The sequence below is a fragment of the Nyctereutes procyonoides genome, unplaced genomic scaffold (assembly GCF_905146905.1).
Source record: "Nyctereutes procyonoides isolate TBG_1078 unplaced genomic scaffold, NYPRO_anot_genome, whole genome shotgun sequence".
NCBI lineage: Eukaryota > Metazoa > Chordata > Mammalia > Carnivora > Canidae > Nyctereutes > Nyctereutes procyonoides.
This window is the reverse complement of record NW_026575040.1, coordinates 14,990,497-15,017,562: the sequence shown is the minus strand read 5'-3', so window position 1 is coordinate 15,017,562 and position 27,066 is coordinate 14,990,497. Positions and strand designations below refer to the sequence as shown.

At 41.4% G+C, this 27,066-nt stretch overlaps 1 protein-coding gene and 1 long non-coding RNA gene across 2 annotated transcripts in view; one reads left to right on the top strand and one right to left on the bottom strand.

Moving 5' to 3' along the window:
• The window catches only part of RORA (RAR related orphan receptor A), a 705,804-nt gene that overhangs the window by 206,803 nt on the left and 471,935 nt on the right, over positions 1 to 27,066 (bottom strand). The window lies entirely within an intron of this gene.
• Positions 12,525 to 25,919, top strand: LOC129506372 (uncharacterized). Its single transcript, XR_008663756.1, has 3 exons — positions 12,525 to 12,592; positions 17,307 to 18,132; positions 25,845 to 25,919. It is a non-coding gene; the product is annotated as an uncharacterized LOC129506372 (long non-coding RNA).

The following is a 27,066-nucleotide window of genomic DNA, read 5'->3' as shown; positions in this document are numbered from 1 at the left end:
CAACATAAAATAAATCACCTGGAAAAGGTAAGAGCTTGACAAAGATGAGCAAAGGAGACAGGGAGGAAGCAGCGGTCACCTGGGATGCATAATCTAGGTCAGTTGAGCGCTAATCCGCAGAGCCCTGGGCCACAGACACAGACACAGGGCCTCGGGCCCATGGATTCGGTTCCTGCCACGGTTACCTGTTGGTCCTTCTTCTCCCTCACGGGCTTCCAGCCTTCCAGGTAGAACACCCCTGCCTCCTGGTTCTTGGGACGGTGAATGAGCTTGCCCGCCACACCGCACTGCTCTCCCCGCTGACCTACATTACATTTTCCTGTGAATGAGTTTAATGGATGAAAATCTGATTCCTGTGAGCTCCCACATGTGATGGCTGGGGGTTGGCACCGCTCTTCATGTGCCTGCAGGGGCCCTGCAGACGTCTGCCCTGTCTTCGCCTCTAAAACTCACTCTAAACTCACTTCAAAGGGCTCACGGTTTTAATTTTTGCTTTGTGTTTTGTTTGGCTTGCCTCCAGCAAGATGATCACTCTCAACATGGTATTTTGGGGCCAGCAAAAAAAAAAAAAAAAAAAAAAAAAAGAAAGAAAGAAAAGAAACAAAAGAAAAAGAAAAAGAAAAAGAAAAATAGAAGGTGATCAGTTCTCTACCAACCCAGTGAAACAACTGAGGCAGTTTGTGGCTTACTGTAGTTAAGGTATCCCAACACAGGGCACACCGCCAAACTGGTGTGCCTTTTCAACTTTTATTTCAACTTCAACTTTTATTTGAAGACTGGGCTTCTATGAAATGCCGAATGAGGAATTTTGACACAATCTGGAAACAGGGGCAACTATACGATAAACACTGGTTTGAGTTTTCCCTGAAATTTCTGTTAGGCTGGAGTTCAGATTTAAAATTTTCCACCCATAACTTACATTATCCATTCGTAAAATATCACCACAAGTATGTGTGCAATGATGACTCTGTGATTCCTGAACAGCTACTTAACTACACTGTGATTTAATCAGAGGATTCAACAACTGTAGGCTCATAAGGCCACAAAATGATCAGACTTAAGAGATACGGAGCCATCTTTATTATGTAATTATTATTGAGGAGATGGGGCCATTTTATAAAAATCAGAAGGAAGGGGATAGTACTGTCCATTTTCTTTAGTGACGAAGTCCTTAAAAAACAATGTCTCAAGTTATGGTTAGAAATCCACCCTGTTCTCTTTCATCAACCAATCTGCACCCCACCCCTCCGCCTTTTAGAGTGTGTATTCAGTTCTATAGACTGTAAGTTGTAAGAATTAGGAAACTGAGAGATAATTTCTCTAAAGGGAAGCATAATCTATTTGCTTAATGATCCTACAAGGAGCTAATAAGTATCATCCCTCTTAGAAATAATAATACTTTGCTTTTATGTAGAATCTTTCTCTAAGGAGTGCAAAGTGTATTATAGATGCTATCTAATTAATCCTCCTAGGGTCCCTAGGTGGAAGGGAAGTGGCAGGTATTATGAAGGTTCATTGCCACCATCAACATGTCTCAGGTGAGGAAATGGTAGTAAAAGGGTGCACGCCTTATAATTTAGGCCAGGCCTGCATGACCTCAAAGCCCCCAAGCAACTCATTGAACAGAAGAATCAATCAAGTTTGATACTGGTTGACAAACGAATAATAGGACAAGATCATTTGCTTGCTTTGCCAGTGCCCCCCAGGTGTGCTCATGAGCTTTAGTGCAAATGCCAACGAAAGAACCTGTATTTCCTGACTGTTAGCCTGGTGGTCTCTTCAGAGGGCAAACTTCAATAATACTGATGGTGTGGATTACTCGAATTTGCCATTTGCTACTTGACACAGTACCCTTAAAATAGCCCGTCAGCTAAGCAGCCGTGATTGTGTTTCTCATGCCACCGTCCTTTGCAAAGTGGGTTTGTGGATGGTATTTCGGGGACTGGCAGTGTGGTAAGAAGGGGTCACAGGGCTTGAACGATCTTTTTGGTGGTCTCTATCTATTACATTGATAGGAGAATGCCACAAGTCTACACCTCTCCTATCAGGAGAGGTGTGAGCCTGGGAGTCTGGAGGGAGGGAAGGGTTTGCCCTGCTGCCTCAGGTCCTGCTCCATTTCATTCTTAAGCATTCCCTGGGCAGACATCAGCTTCCCATTGTTGCACACCCTCTCTCAAGACAGAAGCCTATACCAGAGTCTTGATCAATAACTGATGGATCGGAGAGGGTGCTTCTGCCTTAAAATAACAGCCGAAGTAGAAAATAACTACTTCCGAAGCTTCAAGCTCTTTTCATGCCAGGATCTCTGGGGAATTAGGGCTCAGCTCAAATCACTTCCCAAAAAGGAAAAACCCCCCAAGAGAAAATTCAGTCAAATTAATAAACTGATGTGCCTCTGATGTGAACTACATTTCTTGACACGTTGTGATAATAAATAGTTTCTGATTCTTCTTTACCTAGCTCAGGAGAAGGTGTTACTTTTTTTTTTTATTTTAATTTTTTAAAAAGACACTAGTAATGTCATTTGTTTAGCAAATGGAGGTATACGGTGTGTTCTGAGGGAAGATACCACTTTGCTCAACCTTGAAACGTAATATGTCAGAGTGGCCCTCACTTGGTCACTGGAGGCTGTGGCTCTTGGTCTGCTACAGGGAAGGTGGGCATCTACTGAAGTTCCTCCGAATGGCAGGCGAGTTGGCTGCTGGCTGTTGCAAAAGGGAGACCTCTCCCCCAATCCCTCAACTAACTGATTCTGGGGGCCCCTCATACGAAAAGGAGTAATTCCCTTGAAGCATCATGATCCTCACTTTCTTGAAGTGGTTCGAGAGTCACTTAGTCCCTAAGACTTCCTCCTTTCCTTACTCCCACATAAATCCTCCTGGAAGTTTCTTCTTGGGTCCTTCCTTGACCACCCCACTTTTCTCTCATTAAATTCCCATAGGGCACCAGCTGGTAGCTGGTGTGTTCAAAGCCTACAAATCCACTCCGTCAGCCCAAGCTGAGTCTTTCCCCTTGTTCGTGCTAGGAGCTCACACTACTTTCCCCCAGACTTGGTCTTCGTCCCCATCGCCTCCACAGCCCTTTGGATGCACATGAAACTAGTTGCATTCCTATGTGATTTCATGTTTGCCAACCATTTGCATCCATTTTTTATGGATGTTTGCTCAGCCTGCTTCTTCTGAACTGAGAAACCTCAGTTTCTAAGGTTTCTGAAACTGAGAAACCCTCAACTCCTCAGAATGAGGCTTAAACTTGAGGCTTCTTGAGGGTAGGGAGATTGTCCTTTGTACTTCCCCACAGCACTCTGGCCACAGAAGATCTGTTTGTATTGTGCATGTGTGTGGCCCAACCAGGACTTTCCTAGTCACCTGCCTTCTCTCCAAAACCAGAATATCACTAACTTCCCATCCACGTGGCATTCGACTGGGGCTTAAAAGTTGAGCTTCTTTGTCATTTTATGCCTGTGTGTGTCCCAAGGTGGGTGGGAGAAATACTTAGAAATAGCTTCTATTATGTAAAGGGCCATGAAGGAATTTTCCATACTATCTGCACAAAAATTCTTTCATTTAGCTCCCCAGACGCTTCATAGTAATTCCAACATCCTCCACTCCCTCCCAGGGCATATTCTCCTTTCAATTCTCCACACTTTCACCCTCCCAGTTCCCAGGGCATAGCAGCAATACTGTGGCTCAGTCTGTTTGGTATCAGAGTTAGAATTATTTATATCTTAGAGCTTAGGCTTGTTTATGCAGCAGAATTCTGAGAAGGAAGTGAATCAAGAAATCTATCCCCTAGCAGGGCATCCAGGGGTCAGGCTGAAAACAAGAACTGATATAAGGTAAAACCCCATGCTGTATAGTAGGCCTCACTACAGACCTCAAACAACACACGGCATGCGAGGAAAGGCCTTGATGTAGGGCCAGTGCAGTTAGCAAAGGGTATGTGAGCAGGGAGGCATGGTCCTCTCAGGGCCATTTCTGAAGGTCCATGGGAATGGGGAGAATCAGAGGCCTTTAAGAAACCACTGAGCTTTCAGCTACTCCCTTGAGGTCTCTCCACCCCAAAACTCGCTTCAGGAAGATCAGTGGTGGGATTTTATGAGATAACATACCTTAATATTTCCACCCCTAGCTTGATGAACTTCATGTAAACTCCTCTTTAACTAATTATATGTAAGCTTCTTAAGTAGCAATAATTAATAGCTACGACCATTCACTGACTTTCTACTGTGCATGAAGTATTTTACACACAGATCTCATTTAATTCTCCAACACTGAGAAATTGTTTCACTGATAAAGAAGTTCAAAGAGGCAAGTAACCTCCTGAAGGACAGAGAGGCAAGGTAACATCCTGAAATCCCAAAGCTATTAAGTAACAGACTGGGGATTCAGTTTCAGGACCATTGATTCCAAAACCTATCAGTCTTCTCTGGACCACCGGATCTTTGCATGCTGCAGATGAGGCCATGACCATTTCCAGCGGATAGTGAGGGTTATGGTATGGAGGAAAGAAGTAACTTAGATATCAAGTGTTTGTTTGATCAGAGTTTTTACTTTGACTTTCCTGTCTCAGGAATACTTTGGCATTGGAAGCTTAGTAGGGTGGAGACTGGATTCTGATCCAGGCTCTGTCATTTTGGACAAAGCCCTATCTTGTCTTGCACTTGAACTTGGGGAGATAGATTCCTCCTGAGGATTAGCCAAAGACAAACAGAACAGATAGGCCTTCCATGGCAAGTGTTCAAATAGATCATAGATAAAATCCATCTAGGATGTGTATAAGAGGTGTTTAATAAAGGCAAGAACTATGAGATGAAGAGTTGGCAGTTAATGGCTGGTTGGCCTTCACTTAGACTTTCACTCATGTTCTCATTGCTGAAGCCCAAATTCCTCCTGAGCAGTGAGAAGACTATAGTGGCCCTTCTGGATGACTCCATGGTGCCCCTGGCAAGCAAGGCTCTTCTCATTGCACTGGTCTCAGGTCAGAAAAGAGGGAAGCCAAGCTGTGAAATTGAGGTAGACACAAAGAGATGGAAAAATATTCCATGCTCATGGATTGGAAGAATTAATATAGTGAAAATGTCAATGTTACCCAGGGCAATTTACACGTTTAATGCAATCCCTATCAAAATACCATGGACTTTCTTCAGAGAGTTGGAACAAATTATTTTAAGATTTGTATGGAATCAGAAAAGACCCTGAATAGCTAGGGGAATTTTAAAAAAGAAAACCATAGCTGGGGGTATCACAATGCCAGGTTTCAGGTTGTACTACAAAGCTGTGGTCATCAAGACAGTGTGGTAGTGGCACAAAAACAGACATATAGATCCATGGAACAGAATAGAGAATCCAGAAGTGGACCCTCAACTTTATGGTCAACTAATATTTGACAAAGGAGGAAAGACTATCGACTGGAAAAGAGACAGTCTCTTCAATTAATGGTGCTGGGAAAATTGGACATCCACATGCAGAAGAATGAAACTAGACCACTCTCTTGCCCCATACACAAAGATAAACTCAAAATGGATGAAAGATCTTAATGTGAGACAAGATTCTATCAAAATCCTAGAGGAGAACACAGGCAACACCCTTTTTGAACTCGACCACAGTAACTTCTTGCAAGATTCATCTATGAAGGCAAGAGAAACAAAAGCAAAAATGAACTATTGGGACTTCATCAAGATAAGAAGATTTTGCAAAGCAAAAGATACCATCAACAAAACTAAAAGACAACCTACAGGATGGGAGAAGATATTTGTAAATGACATATCAGATAAAGGGCTAGTTTCCAAGATCTATAAAGAACTTATTAAACTCAACACCAAAGAAACAAACAATCCAATCATGAAATGGGCAAAAGACATGAAGAGAAATCTCACAGAGGAAGACATAGACATGGCCAACATGCACATGAGGAAATGCTCCTCATCACTTGCCATCAGGGAAATACAAATCAAAACCACAATGAGATACCACCTCACACAAGTGAGAATGGGGAAAATTAACAAGGCAGGAAACCACAAATGTTGGAGAGGATGTAGAGAAAGGGGAACCCTCCTGCACTGTTGGTGGGAATGTCAACTGGTGCAGCCACTCTGGAAAATTGTGTGGAGGTTCCTCAAAGAGTTAAAAATAGATCTTCCCTACGACCCAGCAATTGCACTGCTGGGGATTTACCCCAAAGATATAGATGTAATGAAACACTGGGACACCTGCACCCTGATATTTCTAGCAGCAATGTCCACAATAGTCAAACTGTGGAAGGAGCCTTGGTGTCCATCGAAAGACGAATGGATAAAGAAGATGTGGTTTATGTACACAATGGAATATTACTCAGCCATTAGAAACGACAAAGACCCACCATTTGCTTCGACATGGATGGACCTGGAGGGTATTATGCTGAGTGAAATAAGTCAATCGGAGGAGGACAAACATTATATGGTCTCATTCATTTGGGGAATATAAAAAATAGCAAAAGGGAATAAAGGGGAAAGGAATAAAAATAAGTGCGAAATATCAGAAAGGGAGACAGAACATGAAAGACTCCTAACTCTGGGAAATGAACTCAGGGTGGTGGATGGGGAGGTGGGCAGGGGGATGGAGGTGACTGGGTGGCGGGCACTGAGGTGGGCACTTGATGGGATGAGCACTGGGTGTTATTCTATATGTTGGCAAATTGAACACCAATAAAAAATAAATTTATTAAAAAAATAAATAAATGAAAAAAAAAATCCAAGCAAACCCTTGACCCTCTATGCTACAGAGCACCTGTACAGGCAGGACCTGTAGCCCTTTCAGCAGAATGGGGCTTCCAGGATGATTCCCTCAACTCCATCACTTGCAGGTGGGAGACCGAGGCAACACAAAAGCAAACTCCTTGCTGAGCCGGTCACACTGCTAAAAAGTGGTATGCTGAGCCTAGAATTCCAGAGCTCCTTTTACCCTACAGTGTCAGGATTTTTCCAGCCTTACTCTTCCTCAGCAGCCGCATTTAGACCAATTTATCCCAGAGTAGGTTTTGCCTCTATAAGGCCTCATAAGGATGGGTCACTCCTGCCCTTCCCACGTGCAGCTCCTTAAACAGCCTCTGGGCCTTCCAGGCTATGTTCATGTTTTACTTTACCACCGACATACATTTCTCACCCCTAACTTCTAAATGCACACATCAGTGGGCCTGGCACCACCCATATCTCTTTCTTCACTGCCAGCCTCTTTTTGCCCAAATAGCTGCCAGCACAGAGCAAGTAATCAATAGATGTTTATTAAATAAATGACTGCATAATGAATAAATGGCAAAAGTTGCCTACTATACTCAAGAAGATGGACAGCTTGAAGCAGTGGTTAATTAGAATTCACGTGCTTACAGAAGGGGTGACAGAAGGGGACTTTTCTTCCCCATTATTGTGCCCTGCCTTCCATGAACACACACATCATGAACCAGAAGGGCTTATTTTTAGGGTGCTGTTCTATGGTAGAAGAAGCTAGATTGAAGGTGGCCTATCTTGTAAGAAGCATCCCTAATGATAGATTTGTTCTGCACCCATTCACTGCTTGTTCTTTCCCAGTGTTTTCGGACTCTACTGTCTCCTTTGGTCCTTATACCCTCTAGTTCAAGGGCTGTGGGGAGATGATACGTTAGGGCAGATGATTTAACCTCAGATTGGTCCTCTAGGTTTTTTTTAAAGCTTCTAGCAACACATCTTCATATTCATGACTTACTAGGAAAATCCAAAATTTAAAACACCTTTATTGAAACAAATTATATGATAATAAAATGCCAAATTCCTTAGCCTTCCCACGCTCCATCTCAAGATGCTATAAATTATAATAGCAATGGTTTCAATTTTCTTTTTTCCTGCTACAGTACAATAAAACTATTTTGTGATATGTAATCTAATAATACATAGAACTTTTTTTTAGAAATGAAATCTGAAATGTCAATGACAGTATATTTTTCTTCTATGAATATTAGAAGTGAGGTTTCTTATCTTAGAAAGAGCGGCTGATATTTTCAAATAGAACTCATACCCTAAATACAATGTGCTGAAAATATCATTGTGTTGATTTAGAGATGAAGACTTATCTCAGAGGTGACATATGGGTGGCTCCCTACATGTTCTATTTGGATTGCACATGGTTGTCTAGCACTTTAAAATATATTGAATTATATTCTAATATTTAAATATCCAGATATTTAATCTTTAAGAGATATATATATGTATATCCATATATACATATATTTAATATACATAAATATACATATATATATATACTATGTCCTTTCTTAAAAAAAGAAAATATGGTGACCCAAAGCCTTTATTCTAGTATTATACAATTATGATGGATCTCAATGTATGGTTGCCTTTAGCACAAGTTCTCTAGTTGACACAATCCATACAATTTCCTACTGCTAGTGGAAGTGAGGTCATGGGTCAGTTACCATTTATGATTAGGTTTGCACCATGGTTTAGATTCATTTTGGTTTGTCTTCTCAAACAAAGACAAATACTTTAAGCTGGCTTAAGGTATCCACCTAACCTCAATGCTCATTTGTATTTAGGATCCCCATCTGTTGCAGGGCATTTTGTGCTGGATGGGGCCAATTTAAGCTTTGGCAATTCCAGAAGCTTGAAGGCTAGCCTCAATTCCACAGTGCTTCTGTGATGCCCCTTCTGACTACTGGCACCCAGCCTCTTTCCCTGATTTGGGATATCCCACTACTAGAGTTAACAACACACTATTTAGGATTAGAATTTGCATTGTCTTCCATTTGCTTCACTGAGGGCAGACTGTTCTCCTCTGAGGGAGGAAAGTCTTGAAGATGGAAATCCTATCTCTCAGACTAGAAAGCCTGAAATCTCTCTGCTCATGGCTACGGGACTTACACCCTCTTCACTCAGGCTGGATACTTTGAACATGGATTAAGCCTCAAAACAAAACAAAACAAAATAAAAAACACAATTTAGGTTACGTTAATCAGCAAGGCAAACAGATTCTCATTTCTTTTACTTTTTTCAGACTGTGGCCAGGGCCTCTACTGGCAATAAAAGATCACACTAAATTGTGCTAAATTATGTAGGAAGATTATAGTCATTAATACAATCATCTTCCATAAGAAAACAAATGTGCTAATGCCAGGAATCCATGCCAGAGTCAGCCTAGGAAGTGTACCTCTTATTTGGGTGTCCAGCCTCCCTGGGAGCATGCAAGCCATTACTCAGACCACAAACAAGGCTGAAGAAGGAGGTAATCTGGTTTGAGGAAATGGCTCCCTGCTTCTTCCTACCCCTCTTCACCCACTAAGAAAACCAGTGGCGCCTTCTATCAGTTTGGCATAAGGACAAAGGGAATGCTTAATTCTGCCTTAGAATTCTTGGTTCCTACCGTCAGCATTCCTAGTTCTCAGACAACACTGCACAGATATTTGTAGGGTTTTGTGAAACTGAAACTGAACAGCAGCAATGAGGAGAAAATTTCAAATCAAAAGAATGATTTAAAATATACCCCATGAACATTCCACTTTCTCTGCCTTTCCCTGCCCAACCAATTAATTAATTAATTAATTAATTAATTAATTTGAATTAAGCCCTCAAGAATATTCCCATAGGAGGGGAGTGATGAATGTTCCCATGTGGTCTATGTTCAAATTCCCGTCCCCTAACTAGCTGTGTCACCTGCGGTAAATAACCTAACATCTCTGTGCCACAACTTCCACATCAGTAAAGTGAGGTTAATATCAGTCCCTAGTTCTACTATCTGCCACATAGGAAGGGCTCAACATATGTCAGCTACAATTATCATTTTAGTTTTCTAAGGAAGTTACCCATTTTCTTTTTCTTTTCTTTTTTTTTTTTTAAAGATTTTAATTATTTGAGAGAGAGAGAGCAAGCAAGTGAGTGCACAAGCTTGGGAAGGGGCAGAGGGAGAAGCAGACTCCCAGCTGAGCAGGGAGCCTGACTCAGGGCTTGATCCCAGGACTCCGAGAACATGACCTGAGCTGAATTGAAGGCAGACGCTTAACTGACTTGAGCCACCCAGGTGCCCTGGAAAGCACCCAATTTCTAAGACACATAACTTACAACAGGATTTACAAAGTGGAATATAGCTGCCGGCTGGCAAAGCACTGACTCCAAGCATCTCAAGCTAAGATTTCATATTGCAATGAAGTAAAGCTCTGCAACCATCTCAAAAAGGGTGAGGTGCTTTTGCTTGGCAAAACTGGGCCCTGCAGAAACCCAAGAGCAACTTTTAAAGTTTTTTTTTTTTTTAAATCAGCACCTTTTAAATTTTCTTTCTTCTTGAAAGAAGGATTTTCTTCCCAGATAGAAAATTTGTGTTTATGGAAAACCTGGGATGTCAAAATGGGCTGCTGCTGTCCCAGTGTGATGATGTGCTGATGTGAGTGGTGACCAGATAGAAAAGGAGAACATCTAATGAGCCCAGCACTGCCCTCAAAATATGGGCTTATTATCTGGTAGACTAAATAGTGGAATCCTTAATTTGAAAGCCAGAAGTGGCCACCTGTGACCCTCATTTTGTAAAAGTGCCATCCAACCCTAAAGAGTTAAGGAGATAAGATCAAACTCTCTTAACCAGCTAGGGGCAAGGGTGGGATCAGAACTCTTGTGACTTCCTGTCAGGCTTTCTCCAGCATCTGGCTGGCTTGTGCTATTGAGGCCTTGCAAGACTTTCCAGTTCTAGCTCTTTCTTGTGAGAGAGGGCAGCTTTAACAAGTAAATCAAACACTCCATTCCTTCTCTAGCAGGCTCTGTGATACAGGCTCTTGGCCACACCTCCCAGTAGATATGGTGCCTCCATTTCCATAGGAAGCCCTCTAAGGAGCAGAAATCCAATGCACAAGGACACAGTGAAAAGGGAAGGCGCAAATAAGGAGCAAAATAGAATCTCAGTTGTGGGGTAATTTTGAAAACACTGAGACCCTCCTGTCAAACTGATGGGGCAATCAGCTATAAAATATCTTCCTCTTTTGCTAACTTTCTTGTAAAGCTTCCTGGCAACTGGTAGGTGATAAATTCTCAAGCTGTTTTTCCAAAGATCTTTACATGGTGTCTCCTGGCTGACTGAAAGAGCTTCCTTGGGGCTTGTCTAAGGAGACCAGAAGAAGCCTGGGTGAACAAAGCTGTGAAAACCACAACTTTATTCATTCCTTAAGGTTTGCATTTGCATAAATTTAGTGAATTTTTCTGCATGTTGAAAAACAACAAAACCAAAATAATATTTTTAGAAAGAGAATATAATGAAAGCACAATTGAGTTTCCATTAAACTTCCAAACAGTGCTCAACAATGGTTTCTAATAAATTCACAGGCTAGCTTTTTTTCTGTTTGTGTGTGTGTGTGTGTGTGTGTGTGTGTGTGTGTGTGTACACATTCTTGGTTTAGTAGTCAAGAAGCAGTCTAAAATGGCGGAGGAGAGAAAGATCCAATTTTCCTGGTTGAAACCCAATCTTGAGATTCACATTGGAAGAAATTCTGTTATCTTTTTTTTAAGTAAAAAAATTATGATTCTTCCTTTGAGCCTAATGCAGGAGAATTGCCTATACCCAGAAATGATCTTGCTCTACACTAGAACTACTCAGTCAGCATCTTTAATTATCATTTCCCACAAGCCTCTAGGCCAGTGCTTCTCAAAGTTTAATGTGCATACGAATCGCCTGGAGATCTCGTTAAAAATGCTGATTCTGATTCAGTAGGTCTTATAAGATTCTATAATTCTTATGAGTTCCCAGGTGATACCAAAACTCCCAGTCCACAGACTAAACTTTGAGTAGCAAAATTCTAGACCAAGTCCTCTTAAAGTTGTTCTCACCAGGTCAAGAAATGGGCCGTAGACGGTTATAGTATAAGCAGGCTTCTAGGAGTTACTATGTTCCTCGTGGATCTTCCCTCATTTAGATACCTCCCTCGAGTCCCTCTTCCTTCCTTCCTTTCTGAATACACTTGGCGGTTGCTTACCTAAAGGAGGCAGTCTATTGTACTGGCAGAAGAAGAAGAGCATGCGATCTCATGTTTCCATTTCAGCAACACCACTTGGTAGGTAGGCAATTCTCATCTCTGAGCCACATCTGTAATAGGAGGCTAACACATACCCTATATGCTTGTTACTGTGGATAAACAAGAGAAGGTACAGAACCCAGTGCAGTGTCTTGCATACTGGAGAAGTTCAGCAAGTATCAGGGCCCTTTCCTCTTTTCTTTAAAGTATTATGCCCAGAATCAGGGCATCATGGATGGCCTGATGAGCATAGACTTAAACGGGGTGGGGTCTATCATACCTAAAGCATGTTAATACATGGGTGGATTTAGTCCGCCCATTATGTTGGAAGCTAGAAGGCAAGATGGGTGGGAGTACAGGTATAATCTTCCACTCTTGGCAGCAACTTATAAAACTCCTGTCTTGCTTTGTTATCTTCTGTCATCACTCCTAAATTGGCATCTTTTGGCCTCATCAATTACTTAGGTAACATATAAAAATATGAAGCTGCCATTACGTGCCAGACACTGAATCAGATACCCAGATGAAGCCTCCAAATATAACCAGCCTACAGATTTGTTGGATTTTATGCAGAAAAACTGTGAGTAATTGATCAGAATGTTGCATTTCCATTCTAGTATTTGGTGTTCTATAGATGGGGCCTTCATAGCAATGAAGATATGTCAACAAGGTGAAGTTGCCATAATGAAAATAGTTTGACATACACACAAAAATAAATGGTGGTCAGAGTATCAGTAGGCAGAGATTTATCCTTCTGCGCATCCATCAGTCACTGACGGGAGAATCTTTCCAGAATGTTCAAGTTTCTCACTTCATCGCTGATGCTACATTCAAATGAAGCCACCTTACCTGATCGCCTCCTAACCATTTTTCTCCTATTGTAGAATTCAAGGTGAATGTGACAGCAGGGAAGTAAAGACATTCACCTAGAAGAAGGTGATCTCACTTTCATAAACAGGTCCGTAAATGAAAAAAAGATAGATTTACAAACTGAATAGGAAAAAAACACTGTGGAAGAAGGGTTTCTGGCTAGGTATGAATGAACATCTTTGGTTTAATCACATTCAAATAATGCTTATTTGCGAAGTTTGACTTTCCTGTCAAAATTGTCATAATGTTGCAAATAGACTTTAAATAGATAACTAGAGTCAGAGAGGAATACTGAGAACTTAATACACAAAGCTGGGGTAGCAGGACATTCATTTAAACATCCACGTCTTGACCTCCTTCTAGTCCAAAGTACAGAACTTGGCAGAAAGCAGGCGAGGAAGTCATTAATATGTGGAAAGGGGCTCTCTCAAAGGCACACCAACATTGAGTGCTTTTCTCTGATGAAAATCAAGAGGAATTGTACAAATATTTACTGCAAGAATATAATCAGTTCTATCACAAAGCTGAGGTATTCCCACAATTGACACCAGGCACTATATCATTACCAAGGTACACTTTCTGTTTAGGACGGGCTCCAGATCCATTCTGAAAGTGAAGTGCAGAGATCAGAGTTCAAGGACTGACCTTTCTTAAGCTAAAAACAAAAAACAAAACAAAACAAAACAAAACAAAACAAAACCAGAGTGAGTTTTTGTGTCTGTAATTTCCAGATGATACTGAACCCAGTGAAAGCTGCTAAAAGACCTCATGCAATCTCTTCAGTTACAACTTAATGCTTTTCTTTGTCTGGATCTTTATTTGGTCAAACCAACTATAATTTGAAAATGGACTCAATATTATACAATATTAAGGAATTCTTCATTTTCTTTCATTTTGATAATGGAATTATGCTTATATAAAAATATTTCTAAAATGTGTAGCTTGAAATATTTAATGGTGAAATGATGTGATGTCAGGTCTTCATTAAAATATTCCAGCAAAATGGATGAAAGTGTACTCAAAAAGTGTATGAGTGTGTGGGAAGGAGAGAATAGGAAAAACAACTATGGTAAAATGTTGATGGTTGTTGAAGCTGAATGACAGGTCCACTGGAGGATTGTGGGTGGTTGTGTGTGTGTGTGTGTGTGTGTGTGTTTCCTAACTCTTCAGTATGTTTGGAAATTTTACAGTAAAAGTTTAAAAAAAAGATCCAGCCCCAAAATAAAGAGGGTTACTTTAAAAAGCACTAAAAATGGTTTATACAACAATACTGACTTTTTGTGGTGAAATTCAGGGAATACATGCAAAAACCCAAGAGCAATAATTAATGGCCAATCCTATGTGCATTCCATTAAGCCCAAGCAGCTGTCATAAACATCTTAATTTAAAGAGTTGGGGTTTGGGGAATCATGGCACTGCAAAAAAGCGACATCCTGCTGCTGTTCCACAGAACTGGTACATATCAGACCCTTAAATTTTTAAACACAGCTTTCATGTTTTTGAGAGCTGAAAAACCTTTGAAAAGTCAGCTTGTTAGGAAATTCACCTTGCAGACTCCCGCTTCAAGGATTGGTTGAGGTGCTGGGTTGAGGCAAAACTGATTTGGGGGCTGGAGTGGGTGTTCACAGGTAAAATAAATGTGTTGTATGTTTAAGAAGGAGTAGCAAGAAGGCTCAGAATATACAGGCATGGCTACACTACCGTAGTACCTTATAGTAATGCAAGATATAACACCTCTGCGAGAGAGGCATTTAGAGTCTGTAAAGCCTCCCCCTACCCTTTGTTGTTCCTCTCCCAGGGACTGTCAAAAGAAAAAAAAAAGGAGAGAGCCAGCATCTTAAAGGTGGAAGAAGTGCTAATCTGCGAGTAGGAGTCTTAATTAGTCCCCCTATTGCTACATGCTAATGCAAACCTTAGGGGATGACTCTGCCATGGGTGCCTCCTCTGGGACAAGGGCACAATATTTCAACTCATGAACATCTCTTGGGTCCCTTCTGGAACACCTGAGTGCATGTGCTGTGATTTGTAGGAGAGCTGGTCCAATGCCTGCCCCCACCCCAACCACCCAGATTCCTCCTCCCCTAGAACTAGATGGCAAACAGGAGTCCTATGTGGGGTGCAAAGTTTAATGTGAGCAGAAAAGTGCAGGAGACAACGAACACAACCTAAGTCAACAATTTAAAAATCCAGACTCTCCACTTAACAGTATCAGAATGGACCCAATCACCTTTTATCAGTAGTAAATTTAACAGTCCCCCTCTATGGTTGCCTCCACTCACGACACGTTTACCCTCTTCCCTCTTCCCTCAGGAACCACATTTTTGCCTAAATAAATGAGTGGCTTGGGATTCTATATATTAATGACTCCCCCATGAACTTAAAGACACCTGTGCACAGGCTGAGCTTGACAAGGAACGAAGCTTGCACAGAGCAAGGTCTCCTATTAATTTCTTGAATCAATCCTGGCAATATTATTATCCAGTCCAGGAAAGAACACCTCTTTACTCATAGCATCAGATTTGAATTTTTTTTTAAACAACACTCTCCATTGCCCGTAAGAATGACTAATAACCGCCGGCTGTAATTTCCCAGAGTTTGTGGGTATGACTTCTACAGCGTTCCTTGCGTTTGATTTTGCCATATGTCGTCTGGGGGCTTGTGAGGGCTTTCAAACACAACGTAACCAAAACCCCCGGCCAGCTCTTGGTTTAGCCGGCAGAACTTTGTGGTACTCTTGAACTTACTACCTCCACCCCCACACCTGAGAGTCTCCCTGAAGGCTGCTTTCCCTGCATCACACATCATCAATCAAATGAGAGAAACACAGAAACCTCAGTTCTCAACTAAGGTTCTCAATACAACCACCTTTCCTGGGGTAGCGCTGTCTTCAATTTGAAGGTCACAGAATGAGTCAGGGGTAGAGGAGAGCAAAAGAGGCCATGGGTTCTTTGACTCTGTGTCTCAGAGACATCAGCTTTATCCAGAAGAATCACCTCATTAAAAGCAGGACTAATTGTCAGCGAGGGGACAGATGAAATTAAAAAAAATGTTGAATGATCAAAATACTGTTTTGTTATCGTATATACAGTCTCAAGAGCTACACAAATAAATTTGCCTGCTGTAGGTTTTGATTCACAAACAGATAAGAGGAAATTGAAACCACAATAGCCAAGTACCTCTCTGAGGAGACCGAGGCTGGGCTTCCATTGCAATAGTATTCTTATTTATGTATTCTTCTGTACATTTTAAGTATATATTTATTTACTCATACAAACCAGATTTGTTGAGTAGCAGTGTGTGCAGTTCATGATAAGCGCTATGGGGAAGGCAGATATGGGTATTCTTGAAGAGCTTGGTAATAGCTATGTCTTAAGTGCTGGCAAACAAGTTGCTCTTCTAGTAGGAAAAAACAATTGCTGGAAACCTTATTTTCACTGTCTCTATATACAAGGGCATTTCAACAGACCAGATACATGAAATATGGCGAACAGGGGATCAGTCTTCTGCATTAAATGACAAAACCCTTTGCAGTTTGAGCAAAGATCATTTCTGCAGTGGGACATCTCCAACAAGATGCACCAGATCCCTCTAAAGAGCCTCAGTCTTTGGGGGCCATTCCTTATAGGCTGGTGATTTTCCTGAGGGATTCTTCATAGAAGATTACAAATGGCTCTTCAGAAAGGCACCATTGCTTAAACAAACAACACCTGTATTCATTCACTTAGCAAATCGTTTTGTTATGGATTTGCCCAGCCAAAGTCTAAATGATCACCACTGATGACATTATACCATGTCTTTTCTATGGAGACTCTACCAAAGAAATAAAATTAGCTCACATTATCACTATTTATTGTTGACCGTTTTCTTTGCTTGACTCCATCCTCTTCCCTTTCAGTTTTCCAAATAAATTTTTTCTTAAGTTCAGAATTCCAAGGAAAGCTCTATGTGTCAATGTAATGTATATCATTAACATAAGTGCAGGAAATTATCTACATACCATTAAAGAACTGAGCTCATGTTGCCGTTAGCAAACTGAAGAGGAAACAAAATCACAAAGGTAACCTAGCAAACCGAGGTGCAGTTAAAATAGTTGCCCCCTCCCATCAGCCACAACCCACTAACCACACTATTTCTTACAATGTTTATCTTTTACATATGTGCAAATAAACAGAGTGTTTCTGTCCTGCCTTATTCATGTATAGGACTTACCTGAAGCTTTTTGGACTTCTTTTAAAAGCTCTGATTAACCCCAAGGGGACCCTGGTACCCACAAGCAATAGGCTGGTGACACCAGCAGAAAGCACCCTTTCGGAAGAATGAGAGTTCTTGGTTCACTCCTGCTGCTCTTGTCACCTATCTGACCTCCTGGACTTTAGGCCCTGCCCACCTAGGGTCTTACCTCCACTCTCTTCTTCCTGTTTCAGCTGACTTCCCTGGACTGATTTCCTCTTGACTTGGGACTGTCCTGTCTGCCTAATCCTTGGGAGAGGCTGGACTCTGGTCCTTCCCTGGCGGTCCTGTCCTGCAGTCACCCAGGAAGAATGCAAGAAAGGAGGACCACATTCTTGGTGGATGCAGACCTTCTGGTTCTGATGAACGTTTCCAATATCAGACGTGAGGCACCTTCTTCCCATTCCTCATTCCTCATCCCTCTTTGTGTCTGACAAGCAAAGAGAATACCTCCCAGGGAAGTGGTCAGGGTACCGTGAGACGGGAGCCACAGGAATCCTGCATGTGAACATGTTGCCACGGACCACAGAGTTTAACATCCCGCCAGATCTTTGCAAAGACGGGATAAGATTAGTGTGCAAGAAGCCCTGAGTTCCCTGAATTATCTGTCCTTAGGTCACCAAGGTCTTGAAGGGTGTGGATATAATGGAACTTCACTTTTTTTCAAGAACTATATTATGGCAAAACACAGACATTTTCTTAGGTTACAGAACTCCTTACTCAAGGAAGAAAACCAAGGAAGATGATGCCGAGACTAGATTTTATCAAAAGCCTAATAGTCATGCATAGATTAATAGGTGACACTTGACTTGAGTAAAAGCAGCTATCCTTGGTTTAGATGAACACAGAAGTTGAAAGGTTTCCTGAAAAAAGAGAAAAATAAAGACCTTATTTTTACCTCAGACCTGAATTTGACCAACGTGACCCTATCAAACCATTTACACCCACGGACGGCCATTTTCTTTGAATGGTTTTGGAAAGACACCCTCTTCAGGTCAGGAGAAGAAAAAAGCAAAGAAGGTAAGTGGGACTAGGTGAGCACTTTCTTGGTGAAATTATTTGAGAAATGATTTGAATGAAAAAAATAAATGACAGACTCTAAACACAATTCTTTCTAGAGGTTTTCACAGCTAAAACAAGTAGGATATGAACTCCTAGGGTCAGAGTTATAATTCTAGACAGGACTGTATCTGATTCCATCCATCCACACACCCATGCACCCATGCATCCATTTGTCCAACAAATCAAGAAGTATTTGAGTGCTTATTATGTGAAAAGTTCTGTTCTTGGGGTTTGGGGGTTACAAGAAAGACCAAGGCAAGCCCTTAGTGCTCAAGGAGGGCAAGAGAAAGTAACAGAGTATGTGCACACAAGCAGGGCTCTCCTCAGCCACACCAGAGACAAGATGGATCTTTCCACACAGCACAACTAACTCTGGAGGCTTAACTTTATCTTAGAATATGTACTTAGGTAAAGGTGTTAATTCTCTCTTTTTAATTTTTTTTTTTAATTTGAGTACAGCTGACAAAAGGTGTTAATTCTCTCCCTCTCTTTTTTTAGATGCTCAACTGACTGAGCCACCCAGTTGCCCCATGACGTATTAATTCTCTTAAGGCTTAGCAGATGTACAAAACTGACAACATGCAATTTGTATACTTACTCTACCCCTGGCTTCATTTTATTATCTCTACCTGAGTTTTCTTTCCACCATGATTTATTCACTGAATTTTTACCTGTATACTGTATCAGTATACACCACCTCATATCTTCTTGGGAAATAAAGAGGTCTAAATTCCCTCCCCCAAATAAATAAATACAATTACCCTACTACATCCCATAATAACAAAGATAGTCATTTTTATTATTACACATGACTTTCACTGAGAACTCCTATGTGGTGTCAGGAACCGTACTAAGCACTTTACAATCATTTTCTTAGGTCTGCACAATAACCTTTTGTGACTATTTGGATTATTAACCCGATTTCATAGAAGAGGGAAACAAAGCTCAGAGAGTAATGTAATTGCTAGTAAGTAGTACAGCCAGAACTTGAACCCACACAGTCTGCTTGTAGAATTCCTTGTGGTTTATCCACATACTTGAGCTCTCTAGGCCTCTTGATGAGATAGAAGCCCTTTGCTTACTGGTCTGACTCACCAGTTTTCCTCTGCTATTTGACTTTAGGACCTTATATTGTACCTCACCTAGTCTTGGGGGTCTTTCTGAATTTTGGCCCTGTCTTCTCTGTGTTGCCTGACCCCATGGATGGGTTAGTAGAAGCTCCCTCATCTGAGCCCCTGTATCTCTGGAGGGTGAGCTTCTTCAGAACAGTGGCTGTGTCTTCCTTAATTTCAAGCTGTCAGCGCTGGTAGCATACATGAGCCACAGTAGATATCTACTAAAAGTTGGTGTGGCTTGACTGAACAAATGAGGGCTCCCCCTTTTTCATGACCATGAACGCTCTCCCAGAGATGCACGTCCAGATCCTGGTCCCTTCATGATGGTCCTGCAGCTTCACCCACTTGTATTTGGAGAATTCTACATGGCTGGGTGATGCTTCTAAAATTAAATAACTATAAATCTGTGAGTTGTAAAGCACAGACATCAGGTTTTATCAAACAGAGAGAATATACTTTGCAAGAAAAAAGGTCTTCTGGATTAGTGATTTATAAAATGGACTCGGTTTCAATTTAAGTATATTCAAAAGTGCCACACTTGAAATTGGAATGGACACTTTTAATTATCTTATGAATTCAAGCATTTCAATGCTATCTTTTCCCCCCAATTTGCCTTAGAGTGATGCCGCCAGCACCAGAGCCTTCTCTCTCTTTTCTACTTTGACATGGTCTTTTCTCTCTTCCTCTATGCTTTTATTACCTGGGCTACTTATTTGACAATTCATTATGTTTAGCTTAGAGATATATATTATTATATCCAATTATTATTTGGCTCTTGCATTTTTAAAAAAGATTTATTTATTTATTTGAGAGAGAGGGAGACAGTGTGTGAACTGGGGGAGGAGGAGAAGGACAAGCAGACTCTGTGCTGAGTGTGGAGCCCAATGTGGGGCTCGATTCCATGACCCTGAGACCATGACCTGAGCCAAAACCAAGAGCTGGTCATGGAACTGACTGAACCACTCAGATGCCCCTAGGTCTTGCATTGTTCATTCAAGGTCACCATGTTCTTTTTTTTTTAATTTTAATTTATTTATTCATGAGAGACACAGAGAGAGAGAGAGACAGAGAGGGGCAGAGACACAGGCAGAGGGAGAAGCAGGCTCCATGCAGGGAGCCCGGCGTGGGACTCGATCCCGGGACTCCAGGATCACACCCTGGGCCAAAGGCAGGCACCAAACTGCTGAGCCACCCAGGGATCCCCAAAGTCCCCATGTTCAAGAGGCCATTGTGACTTGTGCCTCTTGGAATCCTTCCTAGAATCTAGACACTAAAGTTATTGGTTCCATGTACTTCAGGAAAGGCCATGAATACCATAAAAGGTTATATCCCTCAAATAAAGTGAATATAAATGTCCTCCACTGCTGGGCCATTCATATGTGAAGTGAGGCAGGTTCTACAGAGCAGTCTCCAGGCAGAAGTTCTGGTAAAATGTGAATAGCAAGGAATGTGGGGAGGATGGTGTTAGTGGGTCAGGTAAATGGTGGAAGGGATTGGGGGGTGAATTCACTTCTTAAATAGACTCACAGGCCAGGTACTGGGCTAAATTTTTCACACACTTGAATCCATCTAATTATCACAACAAACTTAGATGTTAATAGAATGTCCCCACCTCTTCTGCCCATGATTAAAATGAAGCTCAGAGAATTTAAGTGACTAAGCCAAGGTCACACAGCTACTTAGGTGGTAAAGCTGGAGTGGAACTGGTTTATCTAACTTCAAAATTACACTCTTTTCTTTATACTATTTCCCAGCATCACTTTCATGCATGCATTGGCTAGAACCTACTTTTAGGCTCAGAATGAAGGAAATAAAGGTTAATAGGATGCCTAGCTGGCAAGTGTAATAAATGAATGGGTACAGAACGGACAGGGAAGGGAGGCTGAAATGTCCAGTTCCTGATTATAGTCCAAATGGAAAAACCAATATGGCAAATGGTTCTAAGCAGGTCATTAACAGACCATTTTGAGCACCTACTGTGTGAAGGACAATCTACCAGGGTGCAAAGACAGTAAAGTGGGGAGGAAAAGAGTTGGGACAAAATCTTAGCATCCAGCCAGTGACTTACACAAAAGCCAGATGAGCCAGGAGGGTTCCTCTGGCCTTGCATTCCTGCTTGAATGCCAGCAGCCTATGGATCGGGTGTTCAGCAACCCAGCAATGGAACAACCCAGCAATGGCAGTCTCCAGCCCCGTGGGGCCTGCGGTATAGACGCTACTCCGCCCTCACCCCCCGTGGGGAGGGGGCTGCAGATGCTCCCCGTTGTCTGGGGGTGGGGTGGCTGTGCCGGGAGAGGGAACCAGACTGCAGGCAAGCAGGGGGTTAATAGCTCATAAAATAAAACCCTCTAACACAAAAATGTTATTTTAATTGTATTACATTGAGGAGCCCTGAGGGTCGTGGGGTAGATAATCAAAAAAGGACAAGGAGGAAATTAAAAAAGGGAAGAAGGCAATCAAAAAGGCCATTTAGGAGAGCCCCTTAATCCTCCATAGAAAGAACACTAATTATACTCCAGAATCTCCTTATAATTAACCCTGATATAAAGTGTTTTTTTTTTTTTGAGCGGTAATAACTTTCACATTCACAATCGTTTTGATCGCAAACTCCTGTGAACGGCTCACAAACAGGAGCCCGCCCCGGTTGGCCAGTTCTCCTCCCCAGTGAGCCACCAGGGATGACACCGGCTGGTCACAGCCAGAAGAAGACAAATATTCCTGCCCCCACCTCACTCCACAGCTCCGCTCAGCTCAGCCCATTGCCTTTTTATTTTTTATTCACTTTTATTTTTATTTTTATTTTTTTAGATTTTATTTATTTATTCATGAGACCCAGAGAGAGAGGCAGAGACATAGGCAGAGGGAGAAGCAGACTCCCAACTGGGAGCCAGAAGCAGGACTGGATCCCAGGATCTTGGGATCACCACCTTTGAGCGTCTGACTCAAAGGCAGACGCTCACCCACTGAGCCACCCAGACGCCCCGCCTTTTTTTTTTTTTTAATTTTTTAAAAATTTTGTTGGCAGGAATAGCCTGGAATCTAACCATCCTTGTGCCTCATTTCACTTCTCTGTAATTGCTTCCCTATGCTGGCTGTTATCTTTTACTGTGCCTCGGACTCTCTCCATTGGTTGCAAAGCCACTAGATTCCCAGCATACCTTCCTTCCCTCACAGGCCCCTGCTTAGATTTACCTGTGCTCCTTGGCCACTGGGCACACATTGCTCTAATCGTTCTCAACGTTTCCAGACAAAAGCCAGGATTCAGACAGACTGCCCAATCTCGTCCAAAACAAGAGCCTCACATTCCTCACCCTGACAGCTGATCCCTTACGAACCAAAGCTTCTAATTGTCCACTGGAGAAGTTCAGGAGCAAAACAGAGCAGGAAAAGAATGCAGACAGTTGTATGCTTCAGGTGTCTGGGCATCGCTGGGAAGAGAGATGCAAAGGAAAGGCACCTGGGACCAGCCCTATGAAGGGAGAAGTGCCTAGAATATAGGCTGTTTGGAACTTTTTAAAATGGCATTAAAATGAAAAGAATCTGTCCCTGTCCTCACATGAACTGGCCATTGCTCTCATCCCACCCAGTAAGAGAAGGAGCAGGATCTCAGATCCCATGAGATCCCCGGGGAGATAGTTTCAATGGAGCACCTGCCTGCCAAGTGAAACCTTAGGAGAGGTTCACAGGGCTTCTGACATTCACAGGCCTCAGGAAGATATTCGTCCCTCTTTGAATGTACTCCTGGGCCTGGCTTCATCTCCTTTCTACAAAGATACAGCGAATGCATTTGAAAGGTTTGCTGGCTCACAATGGGCTGCATCCCCACTTTAACCGGAGATGGGAGATGGGGAAACCAAGGTCTGTGAGACACGGAGCCCAGTGTTTTTCCTCTGCCTCAAGAGAAGGCCACGCCAAAGGAATTTTTCCTTTTTTTTTTTTTTGCCTTGCAGGCTACTGAACTCAGACCTTACTTCTACTTCCCATCTGGATGATTATTCTTTATGTAGAATTTACCAAGATAAGAAAATGCTTCCTCTTTTGTTTTTTTTTTTTAAATCAGAATCCAACACTGTATGTTAACTATACTGGAATCAAAATTAAAAACTTAATAACAAAATAAATCAGAAACCATAACCGAGAGAAAAAAACCATGACTGAGAGAAATCATTCAACACTATTGATTAATGGTCTCCAGTATGCTCACCCCCTTGGTCCTAGGCAAAATATAATAGATTATATTGTCCCTACTTGTGTAGGGACTAGGCTGTACCTATTCAATGTTATATTTAGTTGAACAGCAAAATGTAGTTCATCAACACAGACAAACCTAGGATGTTGGCACATTTGAACTTTAAAATATCAGTACTATCATTCTTTTCATCTCAAAACACCTTTAAAGACACACAATTCATTTATAAAATTGAACAAAGAGATTAAAAATGAAGAATAGACTATGAGTCTCCCACTTTTAAACTTTACAGGTACAATGCATTTATAAGTATAATACACTAAAGAGAATTAAAAAGATCCGTGTTAACATCCCCGATCCATGCATTAATGCAAGAACATGTTGAGTGCTATTCATTTCTCCATAGCTAAAGATGAAGCAGACACAGATCCCACCCTCAAAAAGGTTAAAGTATAAAACGTGCCATAAGAGAGGTACAGATCAGAAAAAAAAATACTTTATAAAATTATAAAGTTGCTATATGAATGTTAAGTTATTATTCATTTCATCTGGCAGGGGTCTCCCCTTAATTTAACCCATTTGAACACAAAGTGGCAATTTAGTATCTCCATAGGTGGGTATTTACAACTCCCTTTGATGGGTCCTTTATTCTAGGTTATATTAATATTAGTAGATAGGAACTGGAAGTCAATGAGAAGAGGTGAGGCTGATGCTAATCCTTATCTTCCATGTTTTGGTGTCTTTCCTTTAGGATGCAGGTCCCTACATTGGGCTCTCATCCAGATCCCTTTACCCCACCCCATATTCTGGATGCCTCCACCTCTATTCTGCTTTATCAAAACTTCATTGCCAAAGAGTCCCAGTGTTGCCATTTAAGAGGGCAACACATTAACTGGAAAGGCTCAGTCTCTTGGCTACTTTCCTAATGCCAAACTCCAATGATATATATTTTAACAAGGTCTTCTGGGGATGGGTCCTGAGCCAAAAGAAATGCCATATTAGCCAGGTTAAAGAGAATAGAGTCAGGATTCTGGAATTCCATTCCCAGATTAGTCACTTGCTCTTGTAACCTTGGACAAACCCATTTACTTATCTGAGATTTCCATTTTCATTATTGTTAAAATTCGACAACGACAGACACTCTTAAGCTTGTATAGAATATGTAATACAAAACTCTCATGAATTATATATGTTTTAATCCAGTGGTGGATGGAAATTTTAGCCAGGTACAGGGAATCTTTTTGACAAGAACCTTGTCTATAGCACCTTGGTTTGGCCTACTGTCCCAACAAATGGCATAGAATTCATCCCAACTGGATCGTAACAGTTTAATGCACTCCCTTGTTCACTTGTTCTCTGACTGCTTTAAATCTAAAATGTAAAATCTAATCCAACTTGCACTTTATACAGTCAAGGGGTAGTATTTTCTAACATCTGACCTCTGCTTTAAGGCCAGTTGCTGACAGTAGACATGTCTTCAACATTAAAAAAAAATTGCTAGATACCTTCTTGTCCAGTTCCATCTCTGGAAGTGGCAACACTAATAAGCATTGAATTGAAGCGGCCCTTGTGATCTGTCACTCTTTACATTTTTCTCTTGTCATACTAACATCAACAAAGCCTTAAACAAGAATAAACAGCTAACGTCTGGGAAGCAATTTTTAAAAAGTAGACCTTGGGATCATATTTAAATAGTTAGCAGTTGCACATGGGGCTCCTAGCAGCTTATCTTCCTTTAGGTGACCACAAGGGAGGGCCTAAAGTGAAGGTGCTGGAAGGTCTTCCTCACTTCATGTGTGCATGAGACCCTTGGAGATGATTGTTAGCAGCTGGAAACTCTGAGGTTATTAAGAACAGTAGGAAACGCCATTCTTCTCACTCTGAATAACTGTATGTGGTTAAGTGGCCTTAAACTTTTATGGCCTGATGGCTTTTGCTGTTGTCTCCAAATAATTTAAACCTTTCCTTCTTTAAATGATAGAAGTAATATACGCTGGCTATAAAAAGCTAAAAAATGCATTTGAACGTGGAATAAAAATCAAAAGATCCCATTCACTCCCCATCCCCAGCCCCCACATTCCTTAATCCCTCTCCTTTCTTCTGAGGTACAACTTTTTAATATAGCTTCTTCTAGGCTACTTTATATGCCTTAAATATAGGCTTAAAATATGTGTGTGTGTGTGTGTGTGTTGACTTACATTTTTCTTTGTACATTATTCTATGATTATTTTACTTTACTTAATACATCATGAATTGGTTTCCAAGTCACTGTATCTATGTTTGCATCTTTCTTTCTAACTGTTGAGTAGTATTATATGGAATAAATAAAAAGGTATATTACAGTCTGAATTTTTATGTCTCAACAGTTAGCTACTTTTATGTGGAAAACGGATGCTTCTTTTGATAGATAAAACAGAGGAAGAGGAGTATTTACATTGTCTGTCGGACACTCAACCCACGGAACCACCCAGGTACCCCTTTATTGCTTTTTGATAATAGTCTGGCATAGACTGAGGCTAACCCAGTAAGCAGTGAAAAAGCCCATCATTTTACCTCAAGAGATTTGAGATCTCTGATGGGTCATTTGGGGTGAACAACTCGCAGCAGTGGTGAATATGGTAATTTGAGTGATGTCAAGAAAAGGGCCAGGTCTCAAACCTCCAGACAGTATACCTGAGTTTCACCATTAGAAATTCATTCCTTTGGTCTAAGTATGGCCAGCTCTGATCATTCCCTATATATATTTTATTCCCTATAAACATATATAAGGAATGATCCTAAAACATATGTATGTTTTAGGAATAAGCAACCACTGAGTTTGCTGGGTACTTTTCTTCCCAGAAAGCACAATTCAATCAGAAAATGTTCAGTGTTCCTGGTGGCAAATGATTCTAACACTGGGGAGGGGGAGGCATAAGACAAGAGAGATATGCTAGGAGAAGAAAACAGTAGAAAAAAAAAATTAAGAGTTCCAAATTTGCTGAAATGTCATTCAGCTATCTAGAGGTGGCCCCAACTTTTAAGAGAAAAGTTAACTACCAAGCAAATAAAAATAGGATTTTATAAAGGTGGTGTCTTTCTTTTGTTAAGCAGAAGAGAGGGGGCAAGTACAGCAAGCACGCTAACACCCCCACTCCTGCTTCTGGCAGACATCACTTATCTATTGTGGTCTTCTTTCCTGCTGAACCAGGACTGGGCCTCAGATTTCTTCGGTACTCAGCACTCCAGGCAGCCACTACCAATTGACTGTGGTTGGCACCCAAAATGAAACCAGTTTGGCAAACCAGTCTGTCGAGGGAAGCATCATCTCCATTGTGACCAACCACAATGTTTGAATTTCACAGGCAGACATGAATTGTATAAGCTTAAATTTGCTGGTGGGATTCTTCTTCAGCCAACTGTCTGTGGAAGATATGTCATAGAGAAAACAGGAGGTCTCTCTTAGCTAAGAAATTAGGATCCTTCCATACCAGACTGTAGGTTCCATGTGGGTTAGGGCTTTTTTTCCCCATAAAAAGCCCAAGAGAACTTGCAACTTAGAGCATGTGCCAAGTTGAACGACTGTCTAAACTGTACAGCGGAATGGGA